At 37.0% G+C, this 24,737-nt stretch overlaps 1 long non-coding RNA gene and 1 other non-coding gene across 3 annotated transcripts in view; one reads left to right on the forward strand and one right to left on the reverse strand.

Annotated features, from left to right (window-relative positions):
* Positions 1-1,519: 1,519 nt before the first annotated feature.
* Positions 1,520-24,737, reverse strand: part of LOC140627492 (uncharacterized) — a 96,896-nt gene continuing 73,678 nt past the window's right edge. Inside the window, exons 2-5 of one of the 2 annotated variants that reach the window (XR_012026207.1) lie at positions 22,453-22,647; positions 8,890-9,037; positions 5,243-5,301; positions 1,520-1,950 (exon numbers count right to left, since the gene is read on the reverse strand). This is a non-coding gene — a long non-coding RNA (uncharacterized lncRNA). The remainder of the gene's footprint in view (positions 1,951-5,242; positions 5,302-8,889; positions 9,038-22,452; positions 22,648-24,737) is intronic. The other variant, XR_012026206.1, reaches the window with a different exon arrangement.
* On the forward strand, positions 17,976-18,080 carry LOC140628894 (U6 spliceosomal RNA). The gene has a single exon (XR_012026823.1). It is a non-coding gene; the product is annotated as a U6 spliceosomal RNA (small nuclear RNA).

Here is a 24,737-nt window from a genome sequence, read left to right on the forward strand (position 1 = left end):
TATACTGCATCTATTTTCTCTGACTTTTATTATTATTATTATTATTATTAAAAATTGCATTTATTTATTCATGGAGAGAGAGAGGCAGAGACACAGGCAGGGGGAGAAGTAGGCTCCATGCAGGGAGCCCGACGTGGGACTCAATCCCGGGCCCCCAGGATCACACCCTGTGCCAAAGGCGGCGCTAAACCACTGGGCCACCGGGTCTGCCCAATTTTCTCTGACTTTATTAATCTGAGTATGGAATGTAGTGATGGGTTGGGAGGTCTTCATCTCCCTTATTTAAAATTCATTTTGTTAATCTTAGGTTCACATTACCCTAAGAGACCTAATTCTAGTATCATTTTTTAAGGTATATCAATTTTAGCATTACATTCCTTGTCTATTGCCATAATAATGCTATATTAAAAAAACCCAACAGACCTCAGTGACATATATCAATATGAGAATATGAGAATATTTAGAATATGAGTCTGCAGGTGTGCATTTTAGTCTGGATTCACCTGGGCAGTTTTCCTAATTATGGCTGGGCTCACTTGCATGGATGTGTGTTGTTTGGCTGTTGGCTGATTTGGATAGGCCTCATTTCAGAAACCTAGGATTGCCTGGCTCTGGTGCACTTGTCTTTTATGCCCTGTTATGTTAGTCTTGGCATATTCTCACAGTGATGCCAAAGAGCAAGAATTAAGGTTGAAATGCAAAGTGCTTTTTCAGGTCTCTGATCATGCCACCACCACTCACATCTCATTGGCCAATGCAACAAAATGGACAAACTCAAAATCAATGGATGAGAAAATATAGTCTATTTTTCAGTGGGAACTTCTGCTGTTATTAGGCAAAGGATGTAGAAACAGGATCTATAATCAGGAAATGTACAGGAAGAAGCAGTTATCTTGTACCCAGTGTGATACATAGGAGAAGGTCTGGACTAGACTAGAATTAAACCTGTAGCCAAATTGAATTGAGAAAAGGATCAGTAGTAATCAGATATACAGGTTCATTCTCTAGCTGCAATTGTTTTCCAGGGATGAAATATAGTGGTGTGGTTTGTATGTTTGAGCTTTTCATTAGAAATGTAAACATAATTTTACCACATGACTCACTAATTCCACACTTTTAGACTTCTTTTAGAGTTTTAGAAAATATAAACTACTCTATAATAACCAAAATCATATTACTGTTTGCCTAGGGTGGGTAGAGGCAGTATTGACTGCATAGAGGCAAAAGGGAACTTCTGAGGTTGATGGAAACGTTCTCTATCTTAAATTTGGTGGTGGTTAAATGGAGGTATATATTTTTCAAAACTCAATGAACTCTATACTTTGAATTTGTATGGTTTATTGTACATAAATTACACTTCGAAAACTGACAAAAATGTATCTCTATTCCCCTATTTTTTCTTTCTCCTGAGATAATATTAATACATGAATAAGTGGTACCTCCTAACTGAAGGTAGCTCTGTGACTTGAACATCCAGGTATTGATAACCCAGTAGGTCAGGAAAGCAGTCACAGTAGGAAGTACTCTCCAGCCCATGAAAAACTTCACCCTCATGTAAAGACATGGCTACATAGTGCATATGTGGGTTAACAAAAGACATGCTATTTTCAACTTTTTTTTGATTGTACAATTGCTCACTAAAAATCAAATAAGATATTGAAGACTATCAAGGAAATATACACTGTATCATTAAAAATTCCATGACAGAGAGATGGTCAGTGTTAAAATTCAGGTTTATATACTTGCAGATTTTTATTTTATTCAAATACATATTCACATACTGTTTAAAAATGGTTCTTGGGATCCCGGGGTGGCGCAGCGGTTTAGCGCCTGCCTTTGGCCCAGGGCGCGATCCTGGAGACCCGGGATCGAATCCCACGTCGGGGTCCCGGTGCATGGAGCCTGCTTCTTCCTCTGCCTGTGTCTCTGCCTGTCTCTCTCACTGTGTGCCTATCATAAATAAATTTAAAAAAAATTTAAAAAATTAAAAATGGTTCTTCTAGTGAGCTAAACAGCATTTTAAAACATCTTCACTTGTTCATATGGGTCTACATAATCTTTGTAAATTAGTTCATATTTTAAATTTTTAATTTCAGTTATTTTTCTGATTACAAAAGTAATACATGTGCAGAAAATATCAGAAACGTCTGTAAGATAAAAAGACTGAATTATCCTGTCTTCTCACTCTATCATTGCTTCCATTTGAAGCACATATTTGCCTACAGTCTTCCAAATATCCTCCATCTTATATTCTATGTCACTAGGAACACCATTTTCTTTACTCAAACTATGGATAGATACTTAGATGCTAGAGATAGATGATAGATGATAGATAGATAGATAGATAGATAGATAGATAGATATTGATACCAATATATTTTTAAAAGATTTTATTTATTTATTCATGAGAGACAGAGAGAGGCAGAGACAGGCAGAGGGAGAAGCAGGCTCCCTGTGGGAAGCCTGATGTGGGAACTCGATCACAGGACCCTGGGATCACGACCTTAGCCGAAGGTAGATGCTCAACCCCTGAGCCACCCAGGTGCCCCTATTGATACCAGTATTTATCATCTTTTGCTAAATAGTAACATACCTTCTTGTGAGCTATAAGCTTTGGAATGTCTTCCTCAAGGCAAGTATTTCATAAAAATAAGAATAAACAAATACCTATATTGTAAGAAAGTCTAAGTTCATATTCTTTTAAAACTACATAATAACTTTGCAACTTTCCTTCACTAGATGGATGAACAGCCTTGTTAAACTTAGATTAAAAATATTTCAAAATCGGGGCACCTGAAAAATATTTCAAAACCAGCCTCAACTGGTTGAGCATCTGCCCTCAGCTCAGGTCATGACTCCAGGGTCTTGGGATCAAGCCCTGCATCAGAATCCCTGCTCAGTAGGGAGCCTGCTTCTCCCTCTGCCTCTGCCTGCTGATACCCCTGCTTGTGCTCTCTTTCTTCTGTGTAAATAAATGAATAAAATCTTTTAAAAATATTTCAAAATCTATTCAGATGACACTAAATTACAGATTAAATTATAACTATCCAAGTTATAGCTATACAGATTTATAATATAATTTATAACTATACATTTTGCAATTTACAACTATACAAGTTTTCTCTTATGTTCTTCAGCAAAATTACACTGTTATCTTCAAAGAGGTCTTGCCTTTTGGGAATGTTAGAAATATATAATAATTAAATGGCAATGGGTGCCTTTAAATCATGAAATTTCCACAGGTTTCTAAAGGAAAAGGAAAATTTTAGACTTGTTTTACTTGGTCTAATTTTACTATTTGTCCAAAAATATGAAAACCTATTCCCATGTGGAGGGCCATCTCTCAATTCTTCCCTGAACAATAAATAATTTACAGAACATTTGCATCCATAAAGAAACTTTCCAGGGCACTTCTCAAGAAATAACAAAAGTTGTACAAAACAACATTTGTACTTGATAAAAAGCCTCATACGCTAATTTTTATTTGGATGGATTTCTAAAAATTCCAATGTGAATCCTCATCCTTTCACAGACCATTTCCTCAGCAGAACTTATATTCCTGCCTAAAGTTGCAGCAGGTAAACTTTTATTGAAAGAAGCTTCTTTACCCCTTAAATATCCATAAAACCAGAATTCAAGATGAGATTTCCATAAAGACTATATCACTGTAATGATTTTAGTAATGGTGTATCAGATTAAAATGGTAAGAGTATTTTTCATGATTATCAAATTTCAGGTAAAGGTACTAGGCAAGTAATTGTTTTGTCACTTATAGAGATCCCTTAATTGTGCTCAAAAACAAGGGACTGCCCATGCTTCCAGGGAACTTTTTCATTATCTTTTGTCATTTAAAAAAATCTAGAAAGAAACAAGAAATCCATTAAAAGGAAATGAATAAATCTATGGTCTATTGCCAAAATCGAATAGTATGCATCTATCAAAAATAATGAGTCAGATCCAAATGTATTATCAGGGATCCCTGGGTGGCGCAGCGGTTTGGCGCCTGCCTTTGGCCCAGGGCGCGGTCCTGGAGACCCGGGATCGAATCCCACGTCGGGCTCCCGGTGCATGGAGCCTGCTTCTCCCTCTGCCTGTGTCTCTGCCTCTCTCTCTCTCTCACTGTGTGCCTATCATAAATAAATAAAAATTAAAAAAAAAAAAAAGAGCAAATGTATTATCATAGATTGGGAAAAAATAATGTTTAAAGAAAAATTACAAAATTTTTGTAATAATATAATTTAACATCCCCTTTTATGTAGCAAATGATATTAAGATATAACTGCAAATACATGTATAGAAGAATATGCACAAATCTAATGAAAGAGTTACAAATAAAGGCAGTTGAGGACTAGAATGGATGAAAGCAGTGAACTGGGACATTATTATTATATAATATTGCAAATTTTCATAAGTTATTTGTTATATATATGAAATTAAATGTTATTTCTTAAAAGATGATAAAAATTCAAATCAATATCAGGAATGAAATTGTGCATATAATTATGGAGTCTGAAGCCATAAAAAGGATAATAAGAGGACTTCTGTTTTTAACCCTAACAAGTAAAGAGCTTGGAAGTCATCACTCCCATTTTCACAATAGGAAAACAGTGGACAAACTGAAATCAATCATTTTCCTTGACTCATCAGATAACTGGTGTCATAGGGCAAGACACCACACTGAAATCTGGGAGAAAGGTACATTCTGAGATATATAGCATCTGAGATACGCTAACTTGGAGCAGAAGTAGCTGGATGCCATAAGCAGTAAAACCACTTATTTACCAGCAAATTTAATGAATTGCTGGAGGCTGAATGTGTGTTAACGTGAGAGTAAGGAACTCCATGAGGCTGCGTTCATAGAAGATTCCACACATTTTCATGGACTTTTCTTTCAGGAACCTACCAGGTTCCCTATCATGTTCTCCTGTGTGGAGCCTTATCCCTACAAGGCAGAAGGGAAAAGTAAGAATTGTAAAACATCCCAGGCTCTTCTCCATAACATAAGCCTATTTTCCAGCAGAAAGACTCACCACAAAACATGAGAGACACCTAACTCTGGGAAATGAACAAGGGGTAGTGGAAGGGGAGGTGGGTGGGGGGTTGGGGTGACTGGGTGGTGGGCACTGAGGGGGGCACTTGGGAAGAGCACTGGATGTTATGCCATATGTTGGCAAATTGAACTCCAATAAAAAGATTAAAAAAAAAAAAAGACTCACCAGAGTGAACTGAAAATTTATCCTACCTGGAGGAAGAGAACTCTCCATTCTGGCCCTTTTCAGGCTTTCTGTCTTCATGTTTCACCTAAGAGGGAGAAAAATATAGTCAATAGAAGACAGGGTTTTAAGGAAATAGATCGGGGCCACTGAGCCAAAGGAGATAGTAGGAACAAATGGGAAAAAAAGCTATACCCCTGGAGGAAAGACAGAAACATTTCTGAAAGCCCTGACTCTGAGACACAGGCCCACTTAGAGAATCAGACTTTATCAGAAGATTATACTTCCCTTCCCCAATGCCCTGCCATCAAAGCAATACTTTTAAAAGACACAAACTACCAAAATTCACTTAAAGATAAATGGATAACCCTAAAAGCCTTGTAACTATTAAAATTGAATTACTAGATAAAAACATTTTAAAAAGATAAATCACCATTCTTAACTCAGATGGTTTTACTGGGAAATTCTACCAAACCTTTAAGAAAGAAATAATACTGATTTTTCTCAATCAATTCCAGAAAATAGAAGAAGGAACACTTTCCAACATGTCTATGAGTTGAGTTTCACCTTAATACCAAAAATAAAGATTTTTTAGATTTTATTTATTTATTTATGAGAAACACAGAGAGGAAAGAGAAGCAGAGGGAGAAGCAGGCTCCATGCAGGGAGCCCGACGTGGGACTCGATCCTGGGTCTCCAGGATCACACCCTGGGCTGAAGGCAGCGCTAAACCGCTGAGCCACCCGGGCTGCCCGAAAATAAAGATATTTAAAGAAAAATACCACAGACCAATATCTCATGAGATAGACACAAAAATAACTAACAACAGATTAGTACTTAAATCTAGCAATGTATTAAACAGATAATATGGCTAACCAAGGGGGATTCATTCCAGGAATGCAAAGCAGGTTTGACATTTGTAAGTCAGTCAGTGTGATGCATTAATAGATTGAGAAAAAAAAGGATATGATTATTTTAATAGCTGCTGAAAAGGCATTTGACAAAACACAACACTCCAAAACTCAGGAATGGAGGGAATGTCCTCATGTTAGTAATTATATATATATATATATATATATATATATATATATATATATATATATCTTCATGTTAGTAGTGATATTTATATACACACACACATATGTATGTGTGTGTATTTTTTTTCTTTTGAGAGAGAGAGAGAAAGAGAGAGAGAGGGAGAGGGAGAGGGAGAAAGAATCTTAAGCAGACTCCATGCTGAGCACAGGGCTCGATATTAGGCTTGATCTCGACCCTGAGATTATGACCTAAGCTGAAACCAAGAGTTGGATGCTTACCAACCACACCACCCAGGTGCCCCACTACTGGAATTTTAAAGAATATACCTTTCATTAAAAAATAAAAATTTTAGGGGTAACTGAGTGGCTCAGTTTAAGCATCCAGCTCTTTGTTTCAGCTCAGATTATAATCTCAAGGTCATGAGATTGAGCCCCGAGTCAGGCTCTGTGCTCAGCATGGACTCTCTTAAGACTCTCTCTCCCCCTCCCTCTGCTTCTCCCCACTGTGCTCCTGTATGTCTCTCTAAAATAAATAAATATGGGCAGCCCGGGTGTCTCAGCGGTTTAGCGCCGCCTTCTGCCCAGGGTGTGATCCTGGAGACTCGGGATCGAGTCCCACGTCGGGCTCCCTGCATGGAGCCTGCTTCTCCCTCTGCCTGTGTCTCTGCCTCTCTCTGTGTGTGTCTCTCATGAATAAATAATAAAATCTTTAAAAAAATAAATAAATGTTAAGAAAAACTCCAATAGCTAATGTTATATTTAACAGGACAAGATGGAAGTCTTTTCCCTAAAGATTGGGAACAAGACAAGAATGTCTTCTCTTATCCCTCATATGCAAAATCATATTGGAAGTCCTAGTAAAATAAGATAAATAATTAAAATTATGCAGACTGGAAAGAAAGAAAACTGTTCTTTTCTGTTCTGTTCTTTTCTCTGATTATGTATCAGAGTTGGAAACATCAGTACAAACTCATGTTTAGCTAAATATACAGATGGATAAATATAGAAATAACTATAGATATGTGTGTATACTTTGGTTAGCATATACACACAGATTTCTAAGCCCTGACTGCTGAGAAGGCCTAGATGAAATGACACTCCAGTAATATAAGCACGTCCAACATTCATATTTTTACTTCTAATGAAACTCTCTAATAAAAATATCAAGAGTCCTTAGAGAAATGTCTGGTTGAGGGGATGTGTTAGGTAATGCAAAGATGAGCCTGGAATATCTTGTAGTGCCAAAAAATTAAGAAGTGCTCAAAAACAGCCCTATGGGGATATGTCAAAGGACACAGGAGCCAACTGAAAGAGCTCCCAATAGCCTAATCTTGAATAATTTGAGTAACAATATTAAGGATTAATATATAGGTACAGTAATCTAGACAATATGATATTGGTGGAGAGATCTGTGGAACAGAAAGAGGACCTGGAAATAACCTTATACAAATATGCCAACTGATTGCTGACAAAGGTGCAAAAATATTTCAATGGAAGGATATCTTCTCAACAAATGATGCTGGAGCAATTGGACATATATATATGCAACAACAAAACAAAACCCCTAAAACTAAAATTCATAGCTTACACACAAATTAACCCAATGTAAAATGCAAAGCTACAAAACCTTTAAAAAACAGGAGAATGGGGATGCCTGGGTGGCTCAGTGGTTGAGTGTCTGCTTTTGGCTCAGGTCATGATCCCAGAATCCCACATCAGGCTCCCTGCATGGAGCCTGCTTCTCCCTCTGCCTGTGTCACTGCCTTTCTCTCTCTGTGTCTCTCATGAATGAATAAATAAAATCTTTAAAAAAAACCCAGGAGAATGTTTTTTTGGGGATATAGACTGGGCAAATAGGTCTTATGCAAGGTGCCAAGAGCAAAAGAAAAATTAATTAGCAGGACCTAATACAAATTTAAAACTATTGCTCTGCAAAAGACCCTGTTGAGAAGATGAAATATAAGCTACAGACAGGGATAAATTATTTGCAACCTCATATTCAACAAAAGACTTGTATCAAGACTACATAAAGAACCTTCAAAACAGCAAATACACAAAAAATACAATTAGAAAATGGGTAAAAGATGTGAAAAGATATTTCACTAAAAGGGATGTACAGATGGCAAATAAGCACTTGGAAAGATGTTAAACATAGTTGGCCATTAAGAAAATGTAAATTAAAGCCATGATGAATATCACTACTCATTTATCAGTATAGCTAAAATTTAAAAAACAGTGACATCATAGAAACGTCATCAGACATTACTAGTGCGAATGTTAAATAGTTCAGCCACTCTGAAAAACAATTTGGCAGTTTCTTATAAAACTAAATATGCAACTGCCATATGACCCAGCAATTGCACTCCTAAGCATTTGTCTCATAGAAATGGAAACCTAAGTTTACACAAACAAAAACTTTATATCAATGTTCATTATAGCTTTATTTGTAATAGCCCCAAACTGGAATTAGCCCAGATGTCCCTTGGTGGGTAAATGGTTAAATGAACTGATATTATCCAGTAATAAATAGCAACAATTACTGATATGTGCAACAATCTAGATGAATCTCCAGAAAATTATGCCAATCCTAAAAAGTTACATACATAGAGTTCTATTTAGAAAACATTCTTTAGGAGCACCTGGGTATCATAATTGGTTAAGCATCCAATTCTTGGTATCAGCTCAGGTCATGATCTCATGCTTGTGGGATTGAGCCCCATGTCCTGCTCAGCACAGTCTGCTTGGGATTCTCTCTCTCCCTCTGCCAGTCCTGCTCACTCTCTCTCTCTAAAATAAATAAATAAATCCTTAAAAAAAGAAAAAAGAAAACATTTCCAAAATGACAGAATTCTAGAAATGGAGAGCTGATTAGTGGTTGTCAGTGGTTAAGGGTAATGGTGGAGTATGAAGGTAGTAGATGTAGCCATAAGAGAACTGCTTCAGGGATCCTTATGGTGATGAAACTTTTCTGTATCTTGACTGTGATGGTAGATATGTCAATCCACACCTGTGATATACTGTATTAAACTAAATACACACAAATGTATATATGAAAAACTTTTGAATTTTGAATAAACTAATAGACTGCATCAATGTTAATTTCCTGGTTGTGATATTATTTTACAGTTGTACAAATTGTTACCATTGAGGGAAATTGAGCAAAGGATACAGGGATCATACTATGTAATTTCTTATAACTATCTGTAAATTTACAATTACCTCGCAAAAAAATTAAAAATATTCAAAAAACAATGATAACAGATAAAGATATATTGTCATTTGAGAACAAAAATAAATCAAGTGTTAGCTAATTTAATACAAGAAAATAGCACATTTGCAAAGATATTAGCCTTCCAAGGAACTTGGAAAGATATTTCATTATGATAAAAGAAAAGTATTCATTATGAAACATTAATGTACCTAAGTTTTAAATCTGTAAAATGAATTTGATAGAACTACAGAGATTATTCTCAAATTCCAAATGGAATTCTAGAACTAAAAGCAAAGGTTAATAAAATTTAGAACTTTTTAAGTGGGTAAAACATGGAATAGACACAGGAAATTTAAATGAACTGGAAGTTAAGTCAGGGTAGAATATATAGAGATAAATCAAGAAGAGAAAAAACTAAAAAAAAAACAACAAAGAGCAAATGAGATGTATGGGACACAGTGAAGACGGCCAACAAATGTGAAACAGGAGTTATAATATAAAAAGGAAGAAAGAATTGGACAAAAGCAACACCTGAGGATACAATGGCCTAGAATTTTCTGTGAGTAATGAAAATTAAAAAGTCACAGATTGAAGAAAAGATACAAACCCTAAGCTAAATAAATATCAGGAAAACCACAACTAGGTATATCATAGTGATGCTGCCAAAACCAAAGAAAAGAGAAAACTGTGAAAGTGATTAGAATAAAAAGTGTATGTGTATCATGTCCAGTCACGAAATAAGAAACCACAACACTTATTTAAAATACATTTTAATAGTTATTTGATTTAACAATTACAAAAAAAAAATAACAATTACTATAAGATTAAAAATGCTAGTCTACAAGAGACTCATTTTAGACAGAAGGACACCTACAGCCTGAAAATAAAAGGTTGGAGAACCATTTACCATTCAAATGGTCCTCAAAAGAAAGCAGGAGTAGCCATCCTTATATCAGATAAACTAAAATTTACCCCGAAGACTGTAGTGAGAGATGAAGAGGGACACTATATCATACTTAAAGGATCTATCCAACAAGAGGACTTAACAATCCTCAATATATATGCCCCGAATGTGGGAGCTGCCAAATATATAAATCAATTAATAACCAAAGTGAAGAAATACTGAGATAATAATACACTTATACTTGGTGACTTCAATCTAGCTCTTTCTATACTCGATAGGTCTTCTAAGCACAACATCTCCAAAGAAACAAGAGCTTTAAATTATACACTGGACCAGATTGTTTTCACAGATATCTACAGAACTTTACATCCAAACTCAACTGAATACACATTCTTCTCAAGGGCACATGGAACTTTCTCCAGAATAGACCACATACTGGGTCACAAATCGGGTCTGAACCGATGCCAAAAGATTGGGATTGTCCCCTGCATATTCTCAGACCATAATGCCTTGAAATTAGAACTAAATCACAACAAGAAGTTTGGAAGGACCTCAAACACGTGGAGGTTAAGGACCATCCTGCTGAAAGATGAAAGGGTCAACCAGGAAATTAAGGAAGAATTAAAAAGATTCATGGAAACTAATGAGAATGAAGATACAACCGTTCAAAATCTTTGGGATGCAGCAAAAGCAGTCCTAAGGGGGAAATACATCGCAATACAAGCATCCATTCAAAAACTGGAAAGAACTCAAATACAAAAGCTAACCTTACACCTAAAGGAGCTAGAGAAAAAACAACAAATAGATCCTACACCCAGGAGAAGAAGAGAGTTAATAAAGATTCAAGCAGAACTCAACGAAATCGAGACCAGAAGAACTGTGGAACAGATCAACAGAACCAGGAGTTGGTTCTTTGAAAGAATTAATAAGATAGATAAACCATTAGCCAGCCTTATTAAAAAGAAGAGAGAGAAGACTCAAATTAATAAAATCATGAATGAGAAAGGAGAGATCACTACCAACACCAAGGAAATACAAACGATTTTAAAAACATATTGTGAACAGCTATACGCCAATAAATTAGGCAATCTAGAAGAAATGGACGCATTCCTGGAAAGCCACAAACTACCAAAACTGGAACAGGAAGAAATAGAAAACCTGAACAGACCAATAACCAGGGAGGAAATTGAAGCAGTCATCAAAAACCTCCCAAGACACAAGAGTCCAGGGCCAGATGGCTTCCCAGGGGAATTCCATCAAACGTTTAAAGAAGAAATCATACCTATTCTCCTAAAGCTGATTGGAAAGATAGAAAGAGATGGAGTACTTCCAAATTCGTTCTATGAGGCCAGCATCACCTTAATTCCAAAACCAGACAAAGACCCCACCAAAAAGGAGAATTACAGACCAATATCCCTGATGAACATGGATGCAAAAATTCTCAACAAGATACTAGCCAATAGGATCCAACAGTACATTAAGAAAATTATTCACCATGACCAAGTAGGATTTATCCCCGGGACACAAGGCTGGTTCAACACTCGTAAAACACTCAGTGTGATTCATCATATCAGCAAGAGAAAAACCAAGAACCATATGATCCTCTCATTAGATGCAGAGAAAGCATTTGACAAAATACAGCATCCATTCCTGATCAAAACTCTTCAGAGTGTAGGGATAGAGGGAACATTCCTCAACATCTTAAAAGCCATCTATGAAAAGCCCACAGCAAATATCATTCTCAATGGGGAAGCACTGGGAGCCTCTCCCCTAAGATCAGGAACAAGACAGGGATGTCCACTCGCACCACCTCTATTCAACATAGTACTGGAAGTCCTAGCCTCAGCAATCAGACAACAAAAAGACATTAAAGGCATTCAAATTGGCAAAGAAGAAGTCAAACTCTCCCTCTTCGCCGATGACATGATACTCTACATAAGAAACCCAAAAGACTCCACCCCAAGATTGCTGGAACTCATACAGCAATTTGGTAGCGTGGCAGGATACAAAATCAATGCCCAGAAATCAGTGGCATTTCTATACACTAACAATTAGACTGAAGAAAGAGAAAATAAGGAGTCAATCCCATTTACAATTGCACCCAAAAGCATAAGATACCTAGGAATAAACCTAACCAAAGAGGTAAAGGATCTATACCCTAAAAACTATAGAACACGTCTGAATGAAATTGAGGAAGACACAAAGAGATGGAAAAATATTCCATGCTCATGGATTGGCAGAATTAATATTGTGAAAATGTCAATGTTACCCAGGGCAATTTACACGTTTAATGCAATCCCTATTAAAATACCATGGACTTTCTTCAGAGAGTTAGAACAAATTATTTTAAGATTTGTGTGGAATCAGAAAAGACCCCGAATAGCCAGGGGAATTTTAAAAAAGAAAACCATATCTGGGGGCATCACAATGCCAGATTTCAGGTTGTACTACAAAGCTGTGGTCATCAAGACAGTGTGGTACTGGCACAAAAACAGACACATAGATCAATGGAACAGAATAGAGAACCCAGAAGTGGACCCTGAACTTTATGGTCAACTAATATTAGATAAAGTAGGAAAGACTATCCATTGAAAGAAAGACAGTCTCTTCACTAAATGGTGCTGGGAAAATTGGACATCCACATGCTGAAGAATGAAACTAGACCACTCTCTTTCACCATACACAAAGATAAACTCAAAATGGATGAAAGATCTAAATGTGAGACAAGATTCCATCAAAATCCTAGAGAAGAACACAGGCAACACCCTTTTTGAACTCGGCCACAGTAACTTCTTGCAAGATACATCCAGGAAGGCAAAAGAAACAAAAGCAAAAATGAACTATTGGGACTTCATCAAGATAAGAAGCCTTTGCACAGCAAAGGATACAGTCAACAAAACTAAAAGACAACCTACAGAATGGGAGAAGATATTTGCAAATGACGTATCAGATAAAGGGCTAGTTTCCAAGATCTATAAAGAACTTATTAAACTCAGCAGCAAAGAAACAAACAATCCAATCATGAAATGGGCAAAAGACATGAACAGAAATCTCACAGAGGAAGACATAGACATGGCCAAAATGCACATGAGAAAATGCTCTGCATCACTTGCCATTAGGGAAATACAAATCAAAACCACAATGAGATACCACCTCACATCAGTGAGAATGGGGAAAATTAACAAGGCAGGAGACAACAAATGTTGGAGAGGATGTGGAGAAATGGGAACCCTCGTACACTGTTGGTGGGAATGTGAACTGGTGCAGCCACTCTGGAAAACTGTGCGGATGTTCCTCAAAGAGTTAAAAATAGACCTGCCCTACGACCCAGCAATTGCACTGTTGGGGATTTACCCCAAAGATACAGATGCAATGAAACTCCGGGACACCTGCACCCTGATGTTTATAGCAGCAATGGCCACAATAGCCAAACTGTGGAAGGAGCCTCGGTGTCCATCGAAAGATGAGTGGATAAAGAAGATGTGGTTTATGTATACAATGGAATATTACTCAGCTATTAGAAATGACAAATACCCACCATTTGCTTCAATGTGGATGGAACTGGAGGGTATTATGCTGAGTGAAATAAGTCAGTCGGAGAAGGACAAACATTATATGTTCTCATTCATTTGGGGAATATAAATAATAGTGAAAGGGAATATAAGGGAAGGGAGAAGAAGTGTGTGGGAAATATCAGAAAGGGAGACAGAACGTAAAGACTGCTAACTCTGGGAAACGAACTAGGGGTGGTAAAAGGGGAGGAGGGCGGGGGATGGGAGTGAATGGGTGACGGGCACTGGGGGTTATTCTGTATGTTGGTAAATTGAACACCAATAAAAAAATAAATTAAAAAAAGATTAAAAATGCTAAAACAGAACAATGAGGTACCAAGAAGAGTGGAAGAGAGATGGCAAAGTAGGAAGATCCTAAGCTCACCTTGTCCCATGGATACAACTAGATAACATCCATATCAGAATAAAGAACCTAGGAAATGACTCAAAGACTGATAGAACAAATCCCATAGCTAAAAGCAGGGAAGAGGCCACATTGAAGAACACAGGAAGGGTGAAACATGATCTGGGAGCAAAACTGACTGGGGCCAAACAAGGTAGGAGGGCAGTTGGTGGTTACAGACATGGACAGAAAACAAACTTTAATACCAGGGAGCCCAGGAACAGGGAAGACGAATCTCTCTAATATTTGCCTTTGAAAGTAAGAAGGGGTGGATTTTCATGAGTTCTTAAAGCCAGCAGAACTTAAAGCTTGGAATTTGAAAAATCAGAGGGTTTGGCTCTGGGAGAACCCAATAGATAGCACAACAAATATCCTGTGCAGATACCTTGTAGAACCAGGAGTTTGAAAAAGAGATGAGGACAGACAGGAGGCAGAGTGATTTGCTCATTTCAGAGCATGGCCTAGAGACATAAGGATTACAGGGAGACCATTCCAGGAATAAAGGAGCTGGCAGGTGCCATTTCCCTCCCCTACTTCCCAGCATAAACAATGGCCACCTTCGGAAACCAGCACAGAGCCAACACTCCATACCTAACTTGGTTACAAGAGACTCTCTACCCTATGCTTCCCCTAATCCACCCTTCCCAGTTGCTCACCTGAGTCCCTGCACTGTGGTCCCCTCCCCCAGAAGACCAGTGCAAGCCTCAGCATTACCATGCCTCCTGACCCATGCTTCTTATGGGGCCTCAGTTCTGGCTGCAGTGGTAGTGGGTCTCATTTTGTAAGCAAGCCATCAAACACCTTGTTAAAAAGTGCTGACCCCTGCTGCACACAATAGGTAAAGAGAACCTCTACAGACAACTCTACTCAAGGGAAAAAAGGTCAAGACTCAACAACAGAGTACACACAACATACATAGGAGACATGCATTGAAGCACCAGGACCTAGGGAACAGGGAATACTGCACTGCAGGGCACTACAGGACCACTTCTTCACAAGGCTATTACTGTTAAGAGCAAGAGAAACAGCTGATGTTCTTGAACACATATACAGACACAGAAAGTCAGACAAAATAAGGAGATGAGAAACACCCCCCAAATGAAAGAATAGGCCCAAACCACAGCAAGAGATTAAAGTGAAACATATATAAGTAATATGCCAGATAGAGAATTTAAAGTAATGATCATAAAGATATTCTGGACTGGAGAACAGAGTGGAAGACTTCATTGAAACCCTTAACACAGAGATAAAAAAAGAGCCAATCAGAGATTAAGAACACAATAAAATAAAATTAAAAATATACTTCACAGTGGTGTGCGTGGGTGGCCCACTTGATTGAGTGTCCAACTCTTGGTTTGGGCCCAGGTCATGATCTTGGGGGTAGTGGGACTCAGCCCTTCATCAGGCTCTGTGCTCAGTGTGGAGTCTGCTTGAGATTCTCTCCCTCTCCTGCCCCTCTCCTCATTTGCATTCTCTCTCTCTTAAATAAATAAATAAAATATTCTAAAAATATACACTTCTTGGAAGATATAGCACGCTAGATGAAGCAGGGGAACAAACTACTGACCTAGAAGACAGAGTAATGGAAAATAACCAAGCTGAGCAAAGGAGGGGAAAGAAAAGTAAGGAAATTGAAAATGGTCTTACAGAAAACAGTGATTCCATCAAGTGTAATAACATCTACATTGTAGGGATATCAAAAGAAGAAGCTTAGATAAGGGGGCAGAATATTTATTTGAAGAAATAATAACTGAAAACTTCCCTAATCTGGAGAAGGAAGCAGAGATCCAGATCTAGGAGGCACAGAGATTCCCCCCCCCAAACTTCAACCCAAACAAGTCTACACCAAGATACATAGTAATTAAAATGACAAAAAGCAGCAGGAAAAAAAGGCAGTTACATACAAGAGAAACTTGATGAGGCTATCAGGAGATTTTTTAGCAGAAACTTTGTGGGCCAGACTAGAATGGCATGATATATTCAAAGTACTGAAAGGGAAAACCCTGCAGCCAAGAATGTGCTATCCAGCAAGGCTATCATTCAGAATAGAGGGAGAGATAGTTTCTCAGACAAAAACTAAAGGGGTTTATGACCACTAGACCAGCCCTACAAGAAATATTAAGGGGGACAGAAGACCAGAAGTGAAAAATATGAAAAGTTAAAAAAAGCAGTAAAAATATTTATGTAAAAATCAGTCAAAAGATTCATAAAATAAGAAAATGTAAAATATGAAACCATATAGCCAAAATGTGGGAGGGAGTGGACTAAAGAATGGGTTTAAACTTAAGCAGCCATAAACTTAATTAAGACTTCTATATGCAAAAAAATGACTTCTATATGCAGAAGATGTTATATACAAACCTAATGGTAACCATGAATCAACCATGAAGTATGCAAAGAATAAAGAGAAAGGGATCCAAGTATATCACTAAAGAAAGTCAACAAATCATAAAAGACAGTAAAAGAAGGATCAGAGAAAATCTATAGAAACAATCATAAAACAAGTAACAAAACAACAATAAATACACACTTATCAGTAATTACTCTGTGGGTAAATGGATTAAATGCTCTAATCAAAAGACATAGGATGATAGAATGGATTAAAAACAAGACCCATCTATATGTTGCCCACAAGAGACTCATTTCAGACCAAAAGACACCTGCAGATGGAAAGTGAGGGGATGGAGAAACATTTATGACATAAATGGATGCCAAAAGAAAGGAAAGTAGCAATACTTATATCAGACAAGATAGATTTTTTTTAAAAAGTTTTAAAAGATTTTATTTATTTATTTTAGGGAGGGCATGTGAGTATGAGCAGGGGGAGAGGCAGAGTGAGAGGGAGAAGCAGACACCCCGCTGGGCAGGGATCCCAACATGGGACTCAATCCCAGGACCCTGAGATCATGACCTGAGCAAAGGCAGACTCTTAACCATCTGAGCCACCCAGGCACCCCAACAAGGTAGATTTTAAAACAAAGACTATAACAAGAAACAAAGAAGAATACTATGTAATGATAAATGGGACAATTCAACAAGAGGTTATAAAAATTATAAATATTTATGCACCCAACATGGAAGCACTAAATACATAAAACAGTTAATAACAAATATAAAAGAAATAATTAATAGTAATACAATAGTAGGGAATTTTAACAGATCGTCCACAAACAGAAAATCAAGTGTGGCCTTGAATGACACACTAGACCAGATGGATTTAACAGATATATTCAGAACATTCCATCCTAAAATAGCAGAATACACATTCTTTTCAAGTGCACACAGAACATTTTCCAGAGCAGATCACATAATTCATCCTGTGCATCTTTTCTTTTCTTTTAAAAAAATATTCTATTTATTTATTCATAAGAGACAGAGAGAGAGAGGCAGAGACATAGGCAGAAGAAGAAGGAAGCCTCCCTGCCAAAAGCCCAATGTAGGATTCAATCCCAGGACCCCAGAATCACAACCTGAGCCAAAGGCAGATGCTCAACCACTGAGCCACCCAGGTGCCCCCTGTGTGTCTTTTCTAATCACAATATTATGAAACTAGAAATCAATTACAAGAAAAAAATATTGAAAGAGCACAAATACATATAGGTTCAACAACATGCCCCTCAACAATGGTCAACCAAAAAATATAAGAAGAAGTAAAATTGTTTAGCAGCACATACACTAAAATTGGAATGATACAGAGAAGATTAGGATGGCCCCTGTGAAAGAATGACACCAAAATGAAAACACAATAGTCCAAAATCTTTGGGATGCAGCAAAAGTGGTTCTAAGATGGAAGTTTATAGCCACACAGGCCTGTCTCAAGAAGCAAGAAAAGTCTCAAACAACCTTAACCTTATACCTTAAGGAGCTAGGAAAAGAACACACAAAACCAAAAACCATGAAAAGGCAGGAAATAATAAAGATTAGAACAGAAATAAATGATAGAGAAACTGAAAAAAAAAACAACAATAGAACAGATCAATGAAACCAGGAGCTGATTCTTTGAAATATCAACAAAATTGGTAAACCTCTAGTAAGACTCATTAAAAAAAGAGACAGTACCCAAATAAATAAAATTACTAATGAAAGAGGAGAAATAACAACTAACACCACAGAAATACAAACAAGCGTAAGACAATATTATGAAAATCTATATGCCAATAAATTTGACAACTTAGAAGTGGATAAATTCCTAGAGACATATAACCTACCAAAACTAAGGTGGGAAGAAATAGAAAATTTGAATGAACCAATAATCCAAAAGGAAGTTGGATCAGTAATAAAAAAACTCCCCCAAAACAAAAGTCCAGGACCAGATAGCTTCACAAGGGAATTCTACCAAACATTTAAGGAAGAGTTAATACTCATTCTTAAAGCTATTTCAAAAAATACAAGAGGAAGGAGAACTTCCAAATTCATCGATAAGGCCAGTATCACCTTGATTGCTAAACCAGATAAAGACATCACAAAAACAGAACTACAGGCCAATATCCCTCATTAAGGAAGATGCAAAAATCCTCAACAAATTCAGCAAACTGAATCCAACAATATAATAAAAAATCATACATCACGATCAAGGGGTATTTATTTCTGGGATGCAAGGGTGGTTTAATATTCACAAAACAACCAATGTGATATGTCACATCAATAAGAAAAAAGGATAAAGACTCTATGTTCACTTCAATAGATACAGAAGAAGCATTTAGTAAAGTACACCATTCATTCATAATAAAAACCGTCTGCAAAGTAGGTCTAAAGGGAACATATCTCATAATAAAGACCTTATATAAAAACCCCACAGCCAACACCATACTCTGGTGAAAAACTGAGAGCTTTCCACCTAAGGTCAGGAGCAAGGCAAAGATGTCCACTCTCACTACTATCTTTCTTTCTTTCTTTCTTTCTTTCTTTCTTTCTTTCTTTCTGTCTGTCTTTCTTTCTTTCTTTCTTTCTTTCTTTTTCTTCTTTCTTTCTTTCTTTCTTTCTTTCTTTCTTTCTTTCTTTTCTTTCTTTTTCTTTCTTTCTTTCTTCTTTCTTTCTTCTTTCTCTTTCTTTCTTTCTTTCTTTCTTCTTCTTTCTTTCTTTCTTTCTTTTTCTTTCTTTCTTTCTTCTTTCTTTCTTTCCTTCTTTCTTTCTAAATTGTTTTATTTATTTGAGAGCAACAGAGAGACAGAAATAACGAGAGAGAACATGAGAAGGGAGGAAAGGGAAAAGCAGTCTTAACACTGAGCAGGAATCCCGAGGCGGGGCTCAATCCTAGGACCCTTGGATCATGACCTGAGCCAAAGGCAGACACTTACCAACTAAGCCACCCACGTACCCCTCACCACTTTTATTTAACATAGTACTGGAAATCTTCATCACAGGAATGAGACAAGAAGAGGGAATAAAAAACATCCAAATTGGTAAGGAAGAAGTAGAACTCTTGCTATTTGCAGATGACATGATACTAAATAGAGAAAACCTCAGACTCCACCGAAACAATACTAGAACTGATAAATGAATTCAGTAAAGTCGTATGATACAAAATCAATGTACAGAAATCTGCTGCATTGCTATACACTAATCATGAAGCAGCAGAAAGTAAAATTAAGAAAAAGAATCCCATTTATAATCACACCAAAAATAAAATATCTCAGAATAAACTTAACGAAAGAGGTGAAAGACCTGTACTCTGAAAACTATAAAACACTGATGAAAGAAGTTCAAGGTGATGTAGAGAAATGGAAAGATATTCTATGCTCATGAGTTGGAAGAACAAATATTGTGAAAATGTCTATTCTACCCAAAGCAATCTACATCCCTACTGAAATCTCTATCAAAATACCAACAGTATTTTTCACAGAACTAGAACAAATAATCCTAAGATTTGTATGGAACCACATAAGATAAAAAAATTTGTATGGAATAAACAATTGTTGGCAAGGATATGCAGAAAAAGGAACTCTCTTGCACTGCTGGTGAGGATGAAAATTGGTGCAGCCATTGTGAAAAAGAGTATGGAGTTTCCTCAAAAAATTAAAAATAGAACTACCCTATGATCCAGTAATCACACTACTTGGTTATTTACCCAAAAAATATAGAAACATTGACTCAAAATAATATATGCATCCCTATGTTTATGGCAGCGTTATTTACAATAGCCAAATTATGGAAGCAGCCCATGTGTCCATTGATTGATGAATGGATAAAGGTGTGGTGTCATATATATATTATTTAGCTCTCAAAAGGAATGAAATCTTGCCATTTGCAACAACATGGATAGAACTACGAGTATAATACTGAGCGGAAAAAGTCAGAGAAAGACAAACACCATATGATTTCACTTATATGTGGAATTTAAGGAACAAATGAGCCAAGGAAAAGAAGAGACAAAGCAAGAACGAGATTCTTAACTATAGAGAACAAACCAATGTTTATCAGAGGGGAAGCAAATGGGGGAATTTGTGAAATAGAGGATGAGAATTAAAGAATACATTTACCATGAAGAAAATGAAAGAAAATAACATTAATAAACAAAATAAGAAAATAATAGGAGAGAGCTTGCACCCTTAGAGCTGGGTAAACCAAGGGAAGACCTCGGGTTTCTGGAGAACCATAATATGGAAGAAGGGCCTCTCAGTGCTGGGACTCAGACCTCTGTGGAAAGGGGGCTACCTAGTTAGTGGTGGTTTTTAAATGTGCTGAGCAGGGACCTTGATGCATACCTGGCACTCAACCTCTATGGAGGATGAGTTGCTCAGGTAGTGCTGAGCCTTAGGATCTCAGCAGAGCGTCCCCTGGGTTGGGTTCAGATCTCTGAGGAGAGAAAAGTCATTCGCGTGCAATGACTTTTAGAAAAGTCAGAAAAACTGCAAAATTGGTGTCCTTACAGAAACCACATGGCCCTAGTTAAATGAAAACCTTTGTTGGGGTGAAACTGAGAGGCACAGGAAGCAGACAGGAAGTTGCAAACCCCTTCTCAGTGTTACCTCACTATGGTACCTAACAGGGAGCCAGTTGCTAAAGGAGAAATGTGACTGAGTCTCCGGTTTTCTATAGCATAATGTGAAATGTACAGCTGAAGACCTTATGTATCCCTCACCTACTCCTTCTTCCTAAAGTATACATTGTACTAGGAAAATAACAATAAGCGCTTTAGTTACTTTGTATTTCTTTTTTTTAAATTTTTTTTATTTATTTATGATAGTCACAGAGAGAGAGGCAGAGACACAGGCAGAGGGAGAAGCAGGCTCCATGCACCGGGAGCCCAACGTGGGACTCGATCCCGGGTCTCCAGGATCGCGCCCTGGGCCAAAGGCAGGCACCAAACCGCTGCGCCACCCAGGGATCCTGTTACTTTGTATTTCTTTTAAAACATAATTAATAGAAATAAATCACTAATGTCAGCAATATCCACTACCAAAATATGACCCCACTAAGACCATAAATTCACAAAGAAGTTCTTTTTTAAAATAGAAATCATTTAGGGACGCCTGGGTGGCTCAGCGGTTGAGCATCTGCCTTCAGCTCAGGGAGTGATCCCGGGATCTGGGATCTAGTCCCACATTAGGCTCCCTGTAACGAGCTTGCTTCTCCCACCGTCTGTGTCTCCACCTCTATGTGTCTCTCATGAATAAATAAATTAATTAAATATTTTAAAAAATAGAAATAATTTAGAGATTTTAATTAGTGATGCAATGAAGCACAATTTGCATTTTAGGGGAGTGGGTTTCAAAGCAGTGTATGCATAAACCAAGAGGTATCAAAGACAGTTAATTGAGGTTCAAGGATAAAGTAGTAATTCCATAAGTATATCTTTGTATGTAATATTTTTATTTATGTTAAAATTTAATTTCATAAGCATAAGTAAGCTTCAGTGGGAAAAAAAACAGCGATTGCCTCTGCAAGTTGAAAGAGCATTTAACAAAAAAAGAACATGTAGGAGCATTATGAAGTTAAGGTAGTGTTTTTGTTTGGTTTTTGGAAGGCAATGTTTTTGTCTTAAGTGTTCATGTTACACAGGTATATACATACAGTTATTCTCAGCAAACATCTAGTACAGAGTTTTTCATTTTCATTTTTTGTAAATTTTACAATAGAAAAACTAAACAAATATTAAATTCTAGCTAATGACATGCATGCTGAAGTACTTACAAAAAAGTTTACTGATATGCACAATGTACTTTGAAAATAAAATGGGGCAGCCCCGGTGGCGCAGCGATTTAGCACAGCCTTCAGCCCAGGGCTGATCCTGGAGATCCGGGTTCGAGTCCCGCGTCGGGCTCTCTGCTTGGAGCCTGCTTCTCCTTCTGCCTGTGTCTCTGCCTCTCTCTCTCTCTCTGTGTGTCTCTATGAATAAATAAAAATTAAAAAAAGAAAACAAAATGGATTAATGGGTGGGTTAGATATATAAATGAGTAGATAAGTAAAAAGTAGAGTCCAGGTGGAATGTAATAGAATATTATGAAAATTTTATGTCCATAAGTTCAATAACTTAAAGAAAATGTGCAAATATTTTAAAGACACTGCCCAATCACTCAAGATTTGTATGAAATGAATAATCCTTCATCTAAAAAAACATTTAGTTAGTAGATTAATATCACCATAAGGAAAACTCCAAGACCAGATGATTTCAATGGTAAATTCTATCAAATGTATAAATAAGAAATGGTGCAAGGTCATGTGTGTTGAATTGTTTATTAAGGACATAAATGTTTAGAATTCTTATGTCTTCTTCATTAACTGATCCGTTTTTTATTACAAAATAACCTTTGTTATTCCTGGTAGTATTATTTGCTCTGAAATCTTCATCTGATATTATAATAGCCATTTATGCTTTTTAAAAAATTAATTTTAGCTTGGTATGTAGTTTTTCATTCTTTTAACTTGTTTTTTCATATATAAGGTATATAAAGTATTTTTTGTAGGCAGCATGTAGCGGGGTCTTGCTTTTTTATGCAATCTGACAATCCTGCATTTTAGTTGGAGTGTATAGATCATTAACCTTCATGTAGTTATTGATATAGTTAAGTCTATTATCCTGTTCTTGGTTGTAATGTCCAAACCGATCCTTATTCCCATTTTACTTTTATTCTGCCTTTTTTTCAGATTATATTTATGATTTTATTTTACCTCCTTTGTTGATTTCTTAGCTATAACTCTGTTTTGTTATTATAGCGGCTGCTTTAGAGATTATAGTATGTATCTTTAACTTAACATGGTCTACATTCAAGTGATATTTTACTACATCACATATAATAGCCTCACAGTAGTACACTTTCACATCTCCCCTCCCAGCTTTTATTCTATTGTCCTTCATTTTATTTTTTATTTTTTAATAATAAATTTATTTATTGGTGTTCAATTTACCAACATACAGAATAACACCCAGTGCTCATCCCGTCAAGTGCCCCCCTCAGTGCCCGTCACACATTCACCCCCACCCTCCGCCCTCCTCCTCTTCCACCACCCCTGTCATCGGCGAAGAGGGAGAGTTTGACTTCTTCTTTGCCAATTTGAATGCCTTTAATGTCTTTTTGTTGTCTGATTGCTGAGGCTAGGACTTCCAGTACTATGTTGAATAGCAGTGGTGAGAGTGGACATCCCTGTCTTGTTCCTGATCTTAGGGGAAAGGCTCCCAGTGCTTCCCCATTGAGAATGATATTTGCTGTGGGCTTTTCATAGATGGCTTTTAAGATGTTGAGGAATGTTCCCTCTATCCCTACACTCTGACGAGTTTTGATCAGGAATGGATGCTGTATTTTGTCAAATGCTTTCTCTGCATCTAATGAGAGGATCATATGGTTCTTGGTTTTTCTCTTGCTGATATGATGAATCACACTGAGTGTTTTACGAGTGTTGAACCAGCCTTGTGTCCCAGGGATAAATCCTACTTGGTCATGGTGAATAATTTTCTTAATGTACTGTTGGATCCTATTGGCTAGTATCTTGTTGAGAATTTTTGCATCCATGTTCATCAGGGATATTGGTCTGTAATTCTCCTTTTTGGTGGGGTCTTTGTCTGGTTTTGGAATTAAGGTGATGCTGGCCTCATAGAACGAATTTGGAAGTACTCCATCTCTTTCTATCTTTCCAATCAGCTTTAGGAGAATAGGTATGATTTCTTCTTTAAACGTTTGATGGAATTCCCCTGGGAAGCCATCTGGCCCTGGACTCTTGTGTCTTGGGAGGTTTGTGATGACTGCTTCAATTTCCTCCCTGGTTATTGGTCTGTTCAGGTTTTCTATTTCTTCCTGTTCCAGTTTTGGTAGTTTGTGGCTTTCCAGGAATGCGTCCATTTCTTCTAGATTGCCTAATTTATTGGCGTATAGCTGTTCACAATATGTTTTTAAAATCGTTTGTATTTCCTTGGTGTTGGTAGTGATCTCTCCTTTCTCATTCATGATTTTATTAATTTGAGTCTTCTCTCTCTTCTTTTT

The sequence above is a fragment of the Canis lupus genome, chromosome X (assembly GCF_048164855.1).
Source record: "Canis lupus baileyi chromosome X, mCanLup2.hap1, whole genome shotgun sequence".
NCBI classification, from domain to species: Eukaryota; Metazoa; Chordata; class Mammalia; order Carnivora; family Canidae; genus Canis; species Canis lupus.